This window comes from Dipodomys spectabilis, unplaced genomic scaffold (genome assembly GCF_019054845.1).
Source record: "Dipodomys spectabilis isolate Male_0828 unplaced genomic scaffold, ASM1905484v1 ptg000043l, whole genome shotgun sequence".
Taxonomy (NCBI): domain Eukaryota; kingdom Metazoa; phylum Chordata; class Mammalia; order Rodentia; family Heteromyidae; genus Dipodomys; species Dipodomys spectabilis.
The window spans coordinates 32,358,625-32,372,344 of NW_024870720.1; positions in this window are offsets into that span (position 1 = coordinate 32,358,625).

Consider the following 13,720-nt stretch of genomic DNA (forward strand, 5'->3'; position numbering starts at 1 on the left):
CCATAGGCTGCAAGGATCAAAAGCAGTAAGTTATTTTCCAGATCGTGTTTCAAGTTTTCTGCATGGGTCAGCCTTAGGCCTTAATTCTCCTTACACCTACCTGGGATTACAGGTATGTACCATCACACCCAACCAGAATTTTGAAGACACATTTACACAAGGAATGTTTGATGTAGTGCAATTGTAGTGAAATGGAATTTCCTTGAAACGATTATAAGAAAACCAAGTCTGTTTCTGGCTCATCCAACAGGAACACTGAGAACTGTATTATCTACTTGAAAATTCTTTTTTAAAAAAGCATTGTACATGTGCTCACTTTGGCAGCACATATCCTACAAAAGCATTGTTCATTCTGGGTGTCTCACTCCTTTTTCTTTGTGCTTATTGAGTGTCTTCAACTGCCTAGTGGCTTTGATGCTTTTGTTTCTTCCCAAATTACAGTTGGGTTTTGTCAGCACTCTTGTTTCCTGTTTTGTCACTGTCTGGGCTGCTTGTTTGGCACCTCCAAGTCTTTCCCCTTCCTTTTCAGAGAATGTCATCAGCATTGCCAGCAGGAATACCACCAGCTTCTCCAACTGCAGATTTTCCTTTTCTTTCTTTAACCGCCTTTGAACCTCCTCCGAAGCTTCCTGTAATGACCGTGTCTCTGTTTCAGCTATTTCCGAACTTCTGTGGTTTTTGAGTTTGATCAGGATTCACATCTTCTAGCCAAAACCATCTCAAACAAGCAGTTTGAGGTTTTTGCTGCAAGATAATTTGAATTTGTTTATGTGGACACCAACTCCCAATTTAGATGTCCTGAGATTGCTGGAATGGGGTGTGGCCTTACTGGATTACAGTTGTCTTATTATCACTAAACTGTGTTATTAATCAGGGACAGGCTGTTTTGTTTATGAGCTAATCCTGGTTCTTATAATTCTAAGTAATTACTGCTGAATTAGCAAAAGTAAGCAAGTTGGTGGGGGGAGTTGGGAGGTGGGGAGGGAAGGGAATCATGCTCAATAGGAAATGTACTCATTACCTTACTCATGTAACTGTAACCCTTCTGTATACTATTTTTATACTATTTTTACAACAAAAAAAATTTTAAAAAGTAAGTAAATTATGCCAGCAGAGTTGATGAGTTAATTAAAGTCAATCACAGACCTGGATATAGAGGTACATGATTTGATACTCTGTGTGTGTGTGTGTGTGTGTGTGTGTGTGTGTTGGTCCTGGAGCTTGAACTTGGGGCCTGAGCACTGTGCCTGAGCTTTTGTGCTCAAGGCTAGTGCTCTACCACTTTGAGCTACAGCACTGTTTCTGGCTTTTTTTTTTTAATGTTTTTTTATTGTGAAAATACTGTACAGAGGGGTTACAGTTACATGAGCAAGGTAATGAGTACATTTCTTATCAAGGATTGTTGCCTCCTCCTTTGTTTTTCCCCTACCATCCCTTCCCTCCCACCTCCACAACTATACTCCCCCTACCACTACCTAAATTGTAAAGTTCGTTTTTCAACATAGTGTCTTCTACATCTCATTGTTGCAATGGGTCAACCTGTATCCCTATTTAAACATTCTGGCTTTTTGGTATTTAATTGGTGATAAGAGTCTTAGGGACGTTCTTGCCTGGGCTGGCTTGGAACTGAAGCCTCAGATCTCAATCTCTTGAATCGCTAGGATTGCAGGCATGTGCTACAGACACCTAGTATAACTTGATATTCTTATAGAACACACACACACACACACACACACACACACACACACACACACTGAACAATATACCAATTTTATTATAATTCTGGAAGCCACAAACTCAAACTGGATGGGCAAGATAACTCAGTTGCCAAAGGAAATGAAGAATGACCTCTTTTCCTTCTCCTCCTGTCCCTTTTTTTTTTCTGTTTGAATAAGCAGCAGAAAATCCCAAATATTCCTCAGGCTGCTCTGAAATTCCTATTCACTAAGCACCTCACTGTACTTCAGGTGTTCATCAAACAGCTGTGTAAAAACAAAGCAGATCCCTGTGATATGGAATCCTGTATTTGGGCGGGTAGTCATTTTTCAGAATCAGACAATTTGCTCCTTTGAGAAATCCCAGTATGTCTCAAGATTCCATGGGGAGCATGTGAGACAGAAGCACACTGGGCTGGTCACGTGTCCTGTCCCGTGGTTTCCTAACAGACCAAGTGCAATGCCTAGGAAGGCATTGCTCATTCTTCCTTCCTGTTTCTGTCCCGGAGAACTCATCAACACTACAACTGCAGGAGTTAAGCCTCTCCGCTGTTACTAAGCTAGACTTTCAATTTGTTTCTTATTAATCTCATCAAGTAAAAAGGTTCCTCTTAGCTCATAATACCTCTGCCCTGCATTCTGTCCACCATAAGTCTACTTCTAGCTCTTGTCTTTACCTCAATTTTCTCCACAAGTCAGGATAGCTCCTCAAAAGACCATTCACTTACTCTGTTTCACTGTGTGTAAGATATGTACTAGAAAAGGCAATCTCCTAAAGCTACCACAAAATTCATAACTTAATCTATATAGTCTTTTATTCTCTTGATTTATATGGTAAAGGACAAACTTAAGTTATGGATTTGCTACTCATCTCTTTTCTTCATTTATCTGTGTGAGATGAGGTTTTTGTAGACTACATATAGACATTAGACACAAACCACTTTCCAAGTCCTGTAAATATTATCTAGCTCATGGGCTCGGGTGGGTTCCAAGATAAAACTTTTTGGTTAGCCTTGGGTTCCATTTCCAGCATGGAGAAAAGATAAAAGTGAATGAGTTTAGATTTTGTTTATAGGTAATTGTGGACATTTCTGAAAACCAAGCATTTTCTTACACGACTCTGGATTTCAACTAAAAGAAACGGGAAGATCAAGATTGTGTGGGTATAGAATGAATGCTTTGCAATGCTTTTTTAAAGCTCTCCTTGTGGTTCTTAAGATGACATCACCTAAATTTAGCTAAGGCCATGTCAGAACCATTCTTACAAACAACTGACAAAATTTATATCAGCCAATAATGAATGCAATCTGGAATATCTCTAGTATTTGGGGTGAATTTTTTTAAAAAATGATAATCTTTGAGCATAAAGAAAATAATAAAGCTACCTGCCACCAAAAGAACTAAGAGAACACTGTGGAAAGCAGCATCTTTCTACCCCATTGGGCCTCTGCCCTCTTCCATCCTGGAAACTAACTCTATCATATGATTAAGGAGCTTGGCTCTTACACAAGTGGTTCATATTGATTCTCCTTTTGGGTGGGAATTGGGAGAAGGTAGAGAACAGCTGTTGAGAGCCTATCTGGGTTCAAGCCATATCTCTTCCACTTACCTCCTATATGCTTTCTTAACAAGAATAGCTAAACGACAGCATTGGCCTTGTAAAGTTTCTTGGCAGTTTAAGGTATGTTGTTTAATGGGCATAGAAATCCATGTTCAATGATACTGATAGGCAAACAATGACAGGTGTCCAAAAAGTGCCCAGGTTTACTGTATGGATGACTCTTATAGGTAGCTGGAGTCAGAAGCCAGGAATATGAAGCAGGCAAAGACAATCAGAAGGTAGTTAGTGAGTTGTCTAGGCAAGTTGGAAAAGATGCCTAAAAGGACAGCAGCAAAAGTAAGGCTGGCCTTTTTCTCCCTACATAAGGATGTCACCTAGTTTAGATCCTAAAAACTAGAGACTAACTCTTGGAGACAAGATTGGGAACCTAACCATCATGGTAAAGGTCAAATGGGACAGAGTTTTTTTTTTAAAAAAAAATTCTATTTGTCCAGTTTGGAACATTCTTGGCAAGGAATATTATAGTTTTCACATTTTCAATATTTCACCACTGCATAATGGAAAGAAAGTACCACTCTAGTAATGTTGTCTAGATCCTCACAAGACAATATATTGGAAATGGACTTTGCAAATTGGAGGGGAGGGAGTTGGGGGAAGGGAAAGTGGAAGAAAAATGAGGGGGGGGGTAATAATGCCTTATGTATGCAACTGTAACCCCACTGTACATCACCTTGACAATAAAATTAAATTAAAAAAACATATATGTATTTTAACAAGGAGATCTCATGAAGGGCAACATGAACATCTCATTCCATGATAGCACAAAGGTATTAACCTTCTAAACATGCTACAGTTACACAAGCTATAAATGTATCACTAAGAAATGACCTACCTCTTGAGAATCCCACAACAGATAGCCTGAGTAAGCACCAAAGTAGCAATCAGAAAATAACAAGTTTCAAGAATCAAGAAATGGTTATTAATCTTAAGCAAAAGCATCATTACATAAAGTGACAGAATCTTGCTAGTCTGGTGCTATGCACATAGATTTGTGCTATTTTGTCCATATGTAGCTGATTTGTTTTTTACTTTTGTGAAAACAGTAGTGTACAATGGTAATGTTTACATATTTTAAATTTTTGGCTCTTAAAAGCTGGAAGGATTCTTAGAAAATCAATTCCCTAGGTACTAGTCAATGTCCTACTTAAAAAACATTATTGAAAAGAAATTATTCATTCACTGTATCAGTGCTCACTGAATCTCCACTAGTATCAGAACTTCCACATCTTAGCAATGCCAATTTTAAGAAGCACAATATAGAAACTAAGGCTTTTGCTTGAGGTGAATGATATGAATCATTCATCATAGTGAGACATCTAAAGAATTAAGGCCCCAGTTTTGACCTGATCATTTCTGTTTCCACAAAGAAAAATACTTTCAGAATTCTACCAAGTGCAATAGCCAAATGTTGAGGAAGAAAGGAGAAGAAGAAAGAAAAAAGAGAAGGAGGAGGAGGAAGAGAAAGAGGAGGAAGAGGAAGGGAACGAGGAGGAGGAGGAGGAGGAGGAGGAGGAGGAGGAGGAGGAGGGGGAGGAGGGGGAGGAGGGGGAGGAGGAGGAGGAGGAGGAGGAGGAGAAAGAGGGGGAGGAGGAGGAGGGGGAGGAGGGGGAGGGGGAGGAGGGGGAGGGGGAGGAGGGGGAGGGGGAGGAGGAGGAGGAGGAGGAGGAGGAGGAGGTGAAACAGGAAGAGGAAGAGAAAGAGGAGGAAGAGGAAGGGAACGAGGAGGAGGAGGAGGAGGAGGAGGAGGAGGGGGAGGAGGGGGAGGAGGGGGAGGGGGAGGGGGAGGAGGGGGAGGGGGAGGAGGAGGAGGAGGAGGAGGAGGAGAAGGAGAAGGAGGTGAAACAGGAAGAGGAGGAGGAGGAGGAGAAAGAGGAGGAGGAGGAGGGGAGAAGAGGAGAGAGGGAGGGGAAGAGGAGGAGAAGGGGGGAAAGGAGGGGAAGGGGAGGAGGAGAAGGAGGAGGGGAAGTGAAGGAAGAGGAGGAGGAGGAGGGGAAGGGGAGGGGAAGGGGAGGAGGAGAGGGGGAAAGGAGGAGGAGGAGTTGGAATATGCTTTTGTTCAGTATGGACACATGGGGAACATCCTATGTTATTTTTCACTCATTGCTATGGAAGCCTCCAGCAACTTGCTCAGCAAAAATTTGGGCTGATATTGTTATGGGATGGTAGGATAACAGCAATTAGTAGATGCTTGAATATTGGAATTGTATAGCAGAGGAAATAAGAAACAGAAGAATTATAATACAATCTAAAATCATAAAGTCCACATGGGAAAAGTGTGGCTTTTAAACGCCAGAAGCTTTTTTTCTTTTCTTTTTTGGTAGGTCATGGGGCTTGAACTCTGGGCCTGAGCGCTGTCCCTCAGCTCTTCAGCTCAAGGCTAGCACTCTACCACTTAAGCCACAGCACTACTTCTGGTTTATTGGAGATAAGAGTCTAACGGAATTTCCTGCCTGGGCTGGCTTTGAACTGTGATCCTCAGTTCTCAGCCTCCTGAGAGGATTACAGGCATGAACCACCAGCGCCCAGGTTCCAGGAGGATTTTGACACACAGCACTTACAAACATTGTTTTCCCACACACCCTACTATCAGTAAAGATCCCAAGGAAAACAACCTACCTGCACATTATAGCCAGGGCACAAAGAGAAGGTAGTTAAATTATTCAAAGACTTTGCTGAGCTTTGAAATAACTGGAAAACTCTGTTCCAAGCTCCTGGGTTTTCTACAGCTGTCAGGTCATCACTATAGAACTATTGAAAATGATCAGATCTATGGGAAAAAGTTAAAGAACTAGCTGTTTTATTTTGCTTAAGTAAGGGATTAAGTCTAATGGCTATCATCATTTGCTCTTCTCTTCTATGGCTCTGGACAGAACTTTTTTTTTTTCCCCTGTGCAGGGCTTCCTGCCTAGTGTGTTTGTCTAAGCAAGGAGGAAAGCCATCATTCAAAGTCTGAAACAACAGACTGCAAGCTAAGGCTTTTCTCCACTTTGTTTAATTTTCCTGGAATGTCCCCCTTTTTTCAGAAATGATTTATTGGTGACCTAGCATGTTTTTCATCTTACCCAACAGTCCCCTAGAGACATAGTTAAAACACCACTTAGCTATAATTCTCCTGGGTGGGGAAGTGGCAAGTGATGGCAGTAAAACCAAAGCACAGATTTGAGCAACTGTGGGCTGTTGACTTTATGCTAGCCTTTCATAAAGGGAGCCCTCAAAATACCACAGCCATTCAGCAAACAGTGTGCATTTCATCTAAGCCTGGCTGGCTTTGCACTTGCTTTTCTTCAGGCTAGAATGATCCTAACTAGCAATGTCTTTGTGTCGTGATGCAGAAAGTTGGCAAGTACACATGAGGATAATGCTGAAGCCCAACTTCTGAGTGGGGGAGGAATCAGGGCGAGAAATAAAGCTCTACACAATGGCTAGTGGTTCTATGATGTTTGCTCCAACAGAGGTCAATCATTGTGCATTGTTTCTGAGGGAGTGAATGCAGCATATTATTTTTAGGGAAAAAATTCTGAGTTATTAAAAAAAATCCTGATTTATTTTGGTGATCAAGTATACAGAAAATAGCAGCTCTGTGTATTCAATTTCCCTTTATTTCTATACCTCCAAAGGCATTCTTCTATGAAAGGAAAATGACAGTAGAGGTCTCTACTCTTTTCATATCAAATCCACTAAAACTGCTGGGATATATGACAAAAGTAGAGAGAAAAAAACATTTTCTATGCAATGAACTTTGTTGATTGCTCATTCAGCCAAAAAGAACTTAAATTGTGCTTTCCTAACACCCAATCAACGTGCCTGAGAAAGGTTGATTCCAGTCTAATTGCCCTGGGCCATGGCTCCATGTGTCTAAAATAGATTCAGGAATGGGCATATGATTCAATTCTGACCAATAAAATGTAAGTAGAAATGGACTGACAGATTCTAGAAGTTATCCCTTATTACACAGCAAAACACAGGAATCCAGGATTATTTATTTTTTCCTTGCTGGTTGAGAATAAGAAGCACGTGGTCCTGATTCTTCTCATACTCATCCTGTACCCACATGTCATATCCACAAAAGGAACAAAATAGAGGCCAATGCTATGGATCCTGGTGACATTATTTTAGTCTTTATGACTTAACCAACTCAATCAGGCATGCCTCTTCATTGTTCTGGCTTATATTCAGGTCTAGCTTATATTACAGACAGCTGGAGGTATCTTTCTCATGTAGAATGATTCTACCTGCCAATCCTCATCTCATATCTACAGTTTGCTCTCTCCTCTGTTTCACTTTTGTCTTTCTAACACATGAATCCCAATCTTGGCTCCGACTCATATTGTTTTCATTTTGACACTTTCCTTCTTGCTTTCCCCTTTCTTTTCTCTCTGCTCCTTTCTTTTGTCTTTCCTAGCAGTGGTGCCCATAGGTATATCTTAGCCTGGATCAAAGAATAGGACCTTGCAGGGAGTGTAGCTTCAAAGGTAACGAACAGGTATAGCATGCATGAGGCCCTGGGTTCAATCTCCTTTGCCCCCAACTCCTCAAAAGAGGAAGACCACCACTAAACATGATTTGATTAGCTGAAGTTTTGTTTCTTATCCTTCATTTGTACTTTAAACATCAAAACTTCTCCACTCCTAGCAACTTCTATCAAGACACTTATATAATGAAAACTCTTGTGTGCCCTGAGACTTCAACCTGAAAACTATTTTTAATCTGGGCTGCAGGGTACAAACCTATTCTCCCATCTAACATGTGGATTACTTGAACCCAGTAGTTTGAGGCTAGCCTGGGCAATGTGGTGAGACTCTGTGTCTTATAAACAAAAGCATTTTACCTCAAACAACCATAACCTGGTAGTTTTAGTGGCTTTCAAAGTTTTTTGTTTCCTTTTTTTGCTTTTTTAAAACTATTATCCGCATTATCACCTTTGCCCATAATAGATGCAGGAAGATAAAAATTTCACAAACTATACCTTTCCTACTTGTGATGCACTATGACATTTTCTATGATGTTCTTTATATTTCTTTTTCCTTTACTACTGGTGTGCTGGGACTTGTACTCAGGACCTGGGAACTATCCCTTAGATATTTCGTTCAAGGCTAATGCTCTACCACTTCATCCACAGCTCCACTTCGGGCTTTTTTGGTGCTTAATTGTAGATAAGAGTCTCACAGACTCTCCAGTCTGGACTGGCTTCGAACCAGGCATCTTAGAGCTCAGTCTCCTGAGTAGCTAGGATTACAGGCAAGAGACACTAGCACCTGGCAAGGTATAGCCCAGACTGGTCTTGAACTCATAACTTTCCTGCCTCATCCTCCTCATTGATTACCAGCATGTGCTACAACACCCGGCTCTATTTTTTTAAATTTAATTTAATTTAATTGTAAAGGTGATGTACAGAGGGCTTACAGTTACATAAGTAAGACAATGAGTACATTTCTTGTCCAACATTGCTACCCCCTCCCTTGTTTTTTCTCTTTCTTTCCCTTCCCCTGACTCCTTCTACGCCCCGCCCCCCGAAGTTGTAACGTTCATTGCCAACATAGTGCTTTGTGGGTATCGCTGTTGCATTGGTTCACCGTTTGTCCTTTGTCTCACCATTTTGTTACTGTTCTTTTATAAAAAAAAAGAAAGTGTTGGGCTGGGAATGTGGCTTAGTGGTAGAGTGCTTGCCTAGCATGCGTGAGGCTCTGGGTTCAATTCATTGGTACCACATAAATAAATGAATTAAAAAAGAAAAGCAAAAAGTGTCTATTTACTAAATTGATTTTGCAGTTGAAAACACCAAAAATACTTTCCTAACCCACAGAAACTCTGAAGTTAATGTGACAAGCTTTCAAGAGAGCCTTTAAGGATACTTAAGATCTTATTAAATCAGTATAAAGCAGCAGTCAACACAAAGCGCAAGGGGTTCTGTCTATGTGAGTTCACGCACATTTTTTTCTTTAAAAAAATGAAGAAGAATGATACATATAAATTCTGGCTCCTGAAGTGGTCATGGTAGATCTTTTTGAAATAAATATGTTTAAGAAACATCATCATAGTTATGTAGAAAGGTTTGGATGTTTTCAGTGCCAATTGGTTGATTAAACTTTTATTTTTTAAAAAAATTTTCATTGTTATCATAAACGTGGTATACAGAAGGGTTATAGTTACATAAGTCAGGTAAAGTACATTTCTTTTTGGACAATATTACCCCTTCATTTTCTTTCTCCTAGTTTTTTCCTTCCATCCCCACCCACAAGTTATAAAGCTCATTTTCAGCATAGTAAACTTTTATGTTTAATTAAATGTATGTGCTTGATTATAGACTCACTGTGTTACTGTTTCAAGCTGGCAGTGGTAGATTATCAGTAAGCGCCACATCTATACTTTTGTCCTGTGGTCAAATGTGTTGGCTTTTTGGCTGATAACTAGTAGTTATCAGCTGTAACCACTCTTACTGACTTCTATACAAAGTCCACCCATATAAATTCCATAGAACATTTGAGGATCACATGATAGCTACAAAAGCTTCCACATAGGTTTTAAAATACCATATTGCACTTTTTTTTTTCCAAACGTGAGGCCTGAACTCTGGGCCTGGGTGCTGTCCCTCTGTTCTTCGGCTCAAGGCTAGTGCTCTACCACTTGAGCCCCAGCGCCACTTCCGGTTTTCTGGTGGTTAATTGGAGATAAGTTTCACGGGCTTTCCTGCCCAGGCTGGCTTTGAACTATGATCCTCAGATCTCAGCCTCCTGAGTAGCTAGGATTACAGGCATGAACCACCTGGCACTATTTCACACTTTAAAATACAAAACCCTCTTTTGCCTAAGAAAGCCACTCCTGTCTTTTGAGTCCAAGATGAATGTTAATATTTCCATGGATGGATGGTACAGGGTTCTATGATTTTTTTCCCCACAACTCTGATACACATACACATCAACATATTTTGTATATTTTTTTATCATTTATGAGGGATCTTTTCTACTTCTCATGTATAATCCACAGTGTTCTATGGCATATATATGTATGGATTTTGTATGGTGTAAGATGGGACACATTAGGGAATAGGTTTTCTCTTATAGATAGCTGTATTTATAATGTACTACATTCTAAATTACCTGAAACTATATTAAATGGTGGACTATAGCCTTTCCAGTAAACTAAAGTTTTCTGGAGGCTTAAAGATTCCAAATGCAGTTTTACCTCTTCCTAATTCTATGAATTAGGGTGAATTGTGAGCCTCCTCAACTCTGTCACGCTTAATCTGTAAAATGAGGATAATATTATTCAGCTCAGAGAAGTGATATATATATATATTCATATATATATATATTCATATATATATTCATATATATATGAATATATATTCATATATATATTCATATATATATATATATATATTCACCTCAGAGAGATGTTACTCTGCTGTTTATCTTTGCTAGCCCATTTTCATTATTCACTATTGAGTCTTGACCACAAATCTGATCCATAGCAAACATCTGATAGTAAGAATTGAGAATCACAGGGCTGGGTGGAATGAATCCTGGCTACTTAGCTATTGAGGAGCTGGAGATCAAGAGGACTGTAGTTTGAGGCCAGCAAGGGGAAAAAAAATTAGAGAGATTGCATCTCAATGAAAAATGCTGAGCCAGGAGCTGGTGGCTCACACCTGTAATCCTAGCTACTCAGGAGGCTGAGATCTGAGCATTGCAGATCAAAGCCAGCCTGGGCAGGAAAGTCCATGAGACTCTTATCTCCAATTAAGCACCAGAAAACTGGAAGTGGTGCTCACCTTGTGCTGAAGATCTCAGGGACAGTGCTCAGGCCCAGAGTTCAAGCTCCACTGTTGCCTATCCCCCCCTCCCCAAAAATGCTGGATATGGTAGGGTACAACTATTATCCCAGCTATATTGGATGAACAACTTAGGAGAATCATAAATCAAGCTGGCCCAAGCAAGAAAATAAAGACTCTACTGGAAAAATAACTAATACAAAAGAGGATGGGGGGAAGTGGCGCTGTAGCTCAAGTGGTAGAGCGTTCGCCTTGAGCTGAAGAGCTGAGGGACAGCGCCCAGGACCAGAGTTCAAGCCCCATGACCGACAAAAAAAAAAAAAAAGAAAGAAAGGTACCCTATTTGGGCTGGGAAGGTGGCTCAGTGGTGGAGTGCTTGCCTTGCATGCATGAGGCTCTGGGTTCAATTCCTCAGCACCACATAAGCAGATAAAGTCAGAAGTGGCACTGTGGCTCAAGTGGTAGAGTTGAAGAGCTAAGGGACAGCACCTAGGCCCAGAGTCCAGGCCCCACAACCAACCAAAAAAAAAAAAAAAAGAGGATGGGGTCATGGTTCAAATGATAGCGTGTCTGCTTAGCAGGCTTATCAGGCATGAGGCTCTGAGTTCAAACACAGAACTGCTCCCCCCAAAAAAGTAAGAATCAAGAACCTGTGACAAACTTGCAATATGTATGCATATGTGTGAGTATGCATGTGTGTGTGTGTGTGTGTGTCACCATAGCAAACATTAGCTCAATAAGTGGGAGCTATTAACAATAATTAATGATGATCATGATGTGTATGGTCATATCTTTTTCCAGTTTTCAATAATTCAGAGATCTAAGACATGATTTTCTCTCTAGCAAGGCTTCTGTCCACTGCTTCCTGAACCTCTGTCACTGAGAGATGCTGTAGGTCATGGGCCAATGAGCATAAACAGGGAGCAAAATACTTCAAAAGCAATGTCTAAATTTGTGTGTATTTGTGTGCAAAGGGATGAGGGTGGGCTGCTTGTCTCTTTTTGCTAAAGAAACTTCCTTAAAAATAAATACAACAAGAAATAATGACAGGAAACCTCATAAAATCAAAAGAGGATGTCAGGAAGTACAGGATATGATGTTATTTTCATTTCCTTCAGTGTTTTTCTTATTAATCATATATTTATAACTTTGAGAAGCAGAAAATTTCACTATTCTTCCTATAAAATTAGGAATTGTGACCCCCTCATGCAAGTATATACAAATGTATTAACTGAAATAAGTAATTCCTTAGAAAGGCAAAATCAAAGATCAGCAAAATAAAATACTACTACATGAGTGCTCCAAAAGGTAGAGTAGAGTCAAAGGGGAAGGGGTAGGTGAATGAAACGGGGGGGGGGGGGGGAGAGGAGGGGAATGCCACCAAGAATCTGTATATTCTACAAAATTAAGATGAGGGAGGGAAGGATTAGGGAAGCCATGGGTGAGAATGTTGAAAGGGGTGATATTAATCAAGATGTATTGTATTTATAAACTATTTTGTCAAATGTTATAAACTGTTTTGTACAACTGCTTAAAGATAACAATGTAAAAAAAATTATGACCAACAAAAAGAAAAAGAACAGCCAAAGAAACATTTTGTATGAGGATTAAACTTTGGGTCTTGAGTTTGCTAGGCAAATAGTCTACCATTTGAGCCACAACTAAATATTTGCTCTTATGTTCTCTGCCAGCATTAAGCCTTTAGCTTTTTAAATTTTTTTCATTTATTATTTATTTATTTATCTATTTATTGTGCGGGTCTTGGGGCTTGAACTTGTGGCCCGGATGCAATTATGAAATTTTTGTTTTGTTTTGGTCAGTGGTGGGGCTTGAACTCTGGGCTTGGGCACTGTCCCTGCGCTCTTCAGCTCAAGGCCAGCGCTCTACCACTTGAGCCACAGTGCCACTTCCGGTTTTCTAGTGATTTATTGGAGATAAGAGTCTCACAGACTTTCCTGCCCTGGCTGGCTTTGAACTGTGATCCTCAGATCTCAGCCTCCTGAGTATCTAGGATTACAGGTGTGAGCCACCGGTGCCCAGCTAGTTATGAAGTTTTTGTACTCAAGGCTAGCACTCTACCATTGATCCATAACTCCACTTCCTTCCTTCCTTCCTTCTTTCCTTCCTTCCTTCCTTCCTTCCTTCCTTCCTTCCTTCCTTCCTTCCTTCCTTCCTTCCTTCCTTCCTTCCTTCCTTCCTTCCTTCCTTGTTAATTGGGGATAAGAGTCTCATGGGCTTTCCTGCCTAGGCTGGCTTTGAACTTCAATCCTCAAGTATCAGCCTTCCGAGCAGCTAGAATTACAGGCATAAGCCACTGGCACCCAGCTTAAAAATGTTTTCTAATTATCTTTAAGTAGTTATACAATGGGGTTTCAATTCAGTGTATCAAATTTTGAGAACAATGCATCTTGGGCAATGTCACCACTTCCACCATTCTTTCTCATCTCTAGTCTTATGTTATTAAGCATTTGCTTGTCAATTTGTTCTTTTATTTATTAAAACCATTGCTTCCTTTGCATTTGCTGTAAAAATAAAGTACCTTACCAAAGCAAGAGAAAAGGAAGATTTTCTTTCCTTAAATTCTAATGATTATTTCTTTTCCAGAAGATAGGT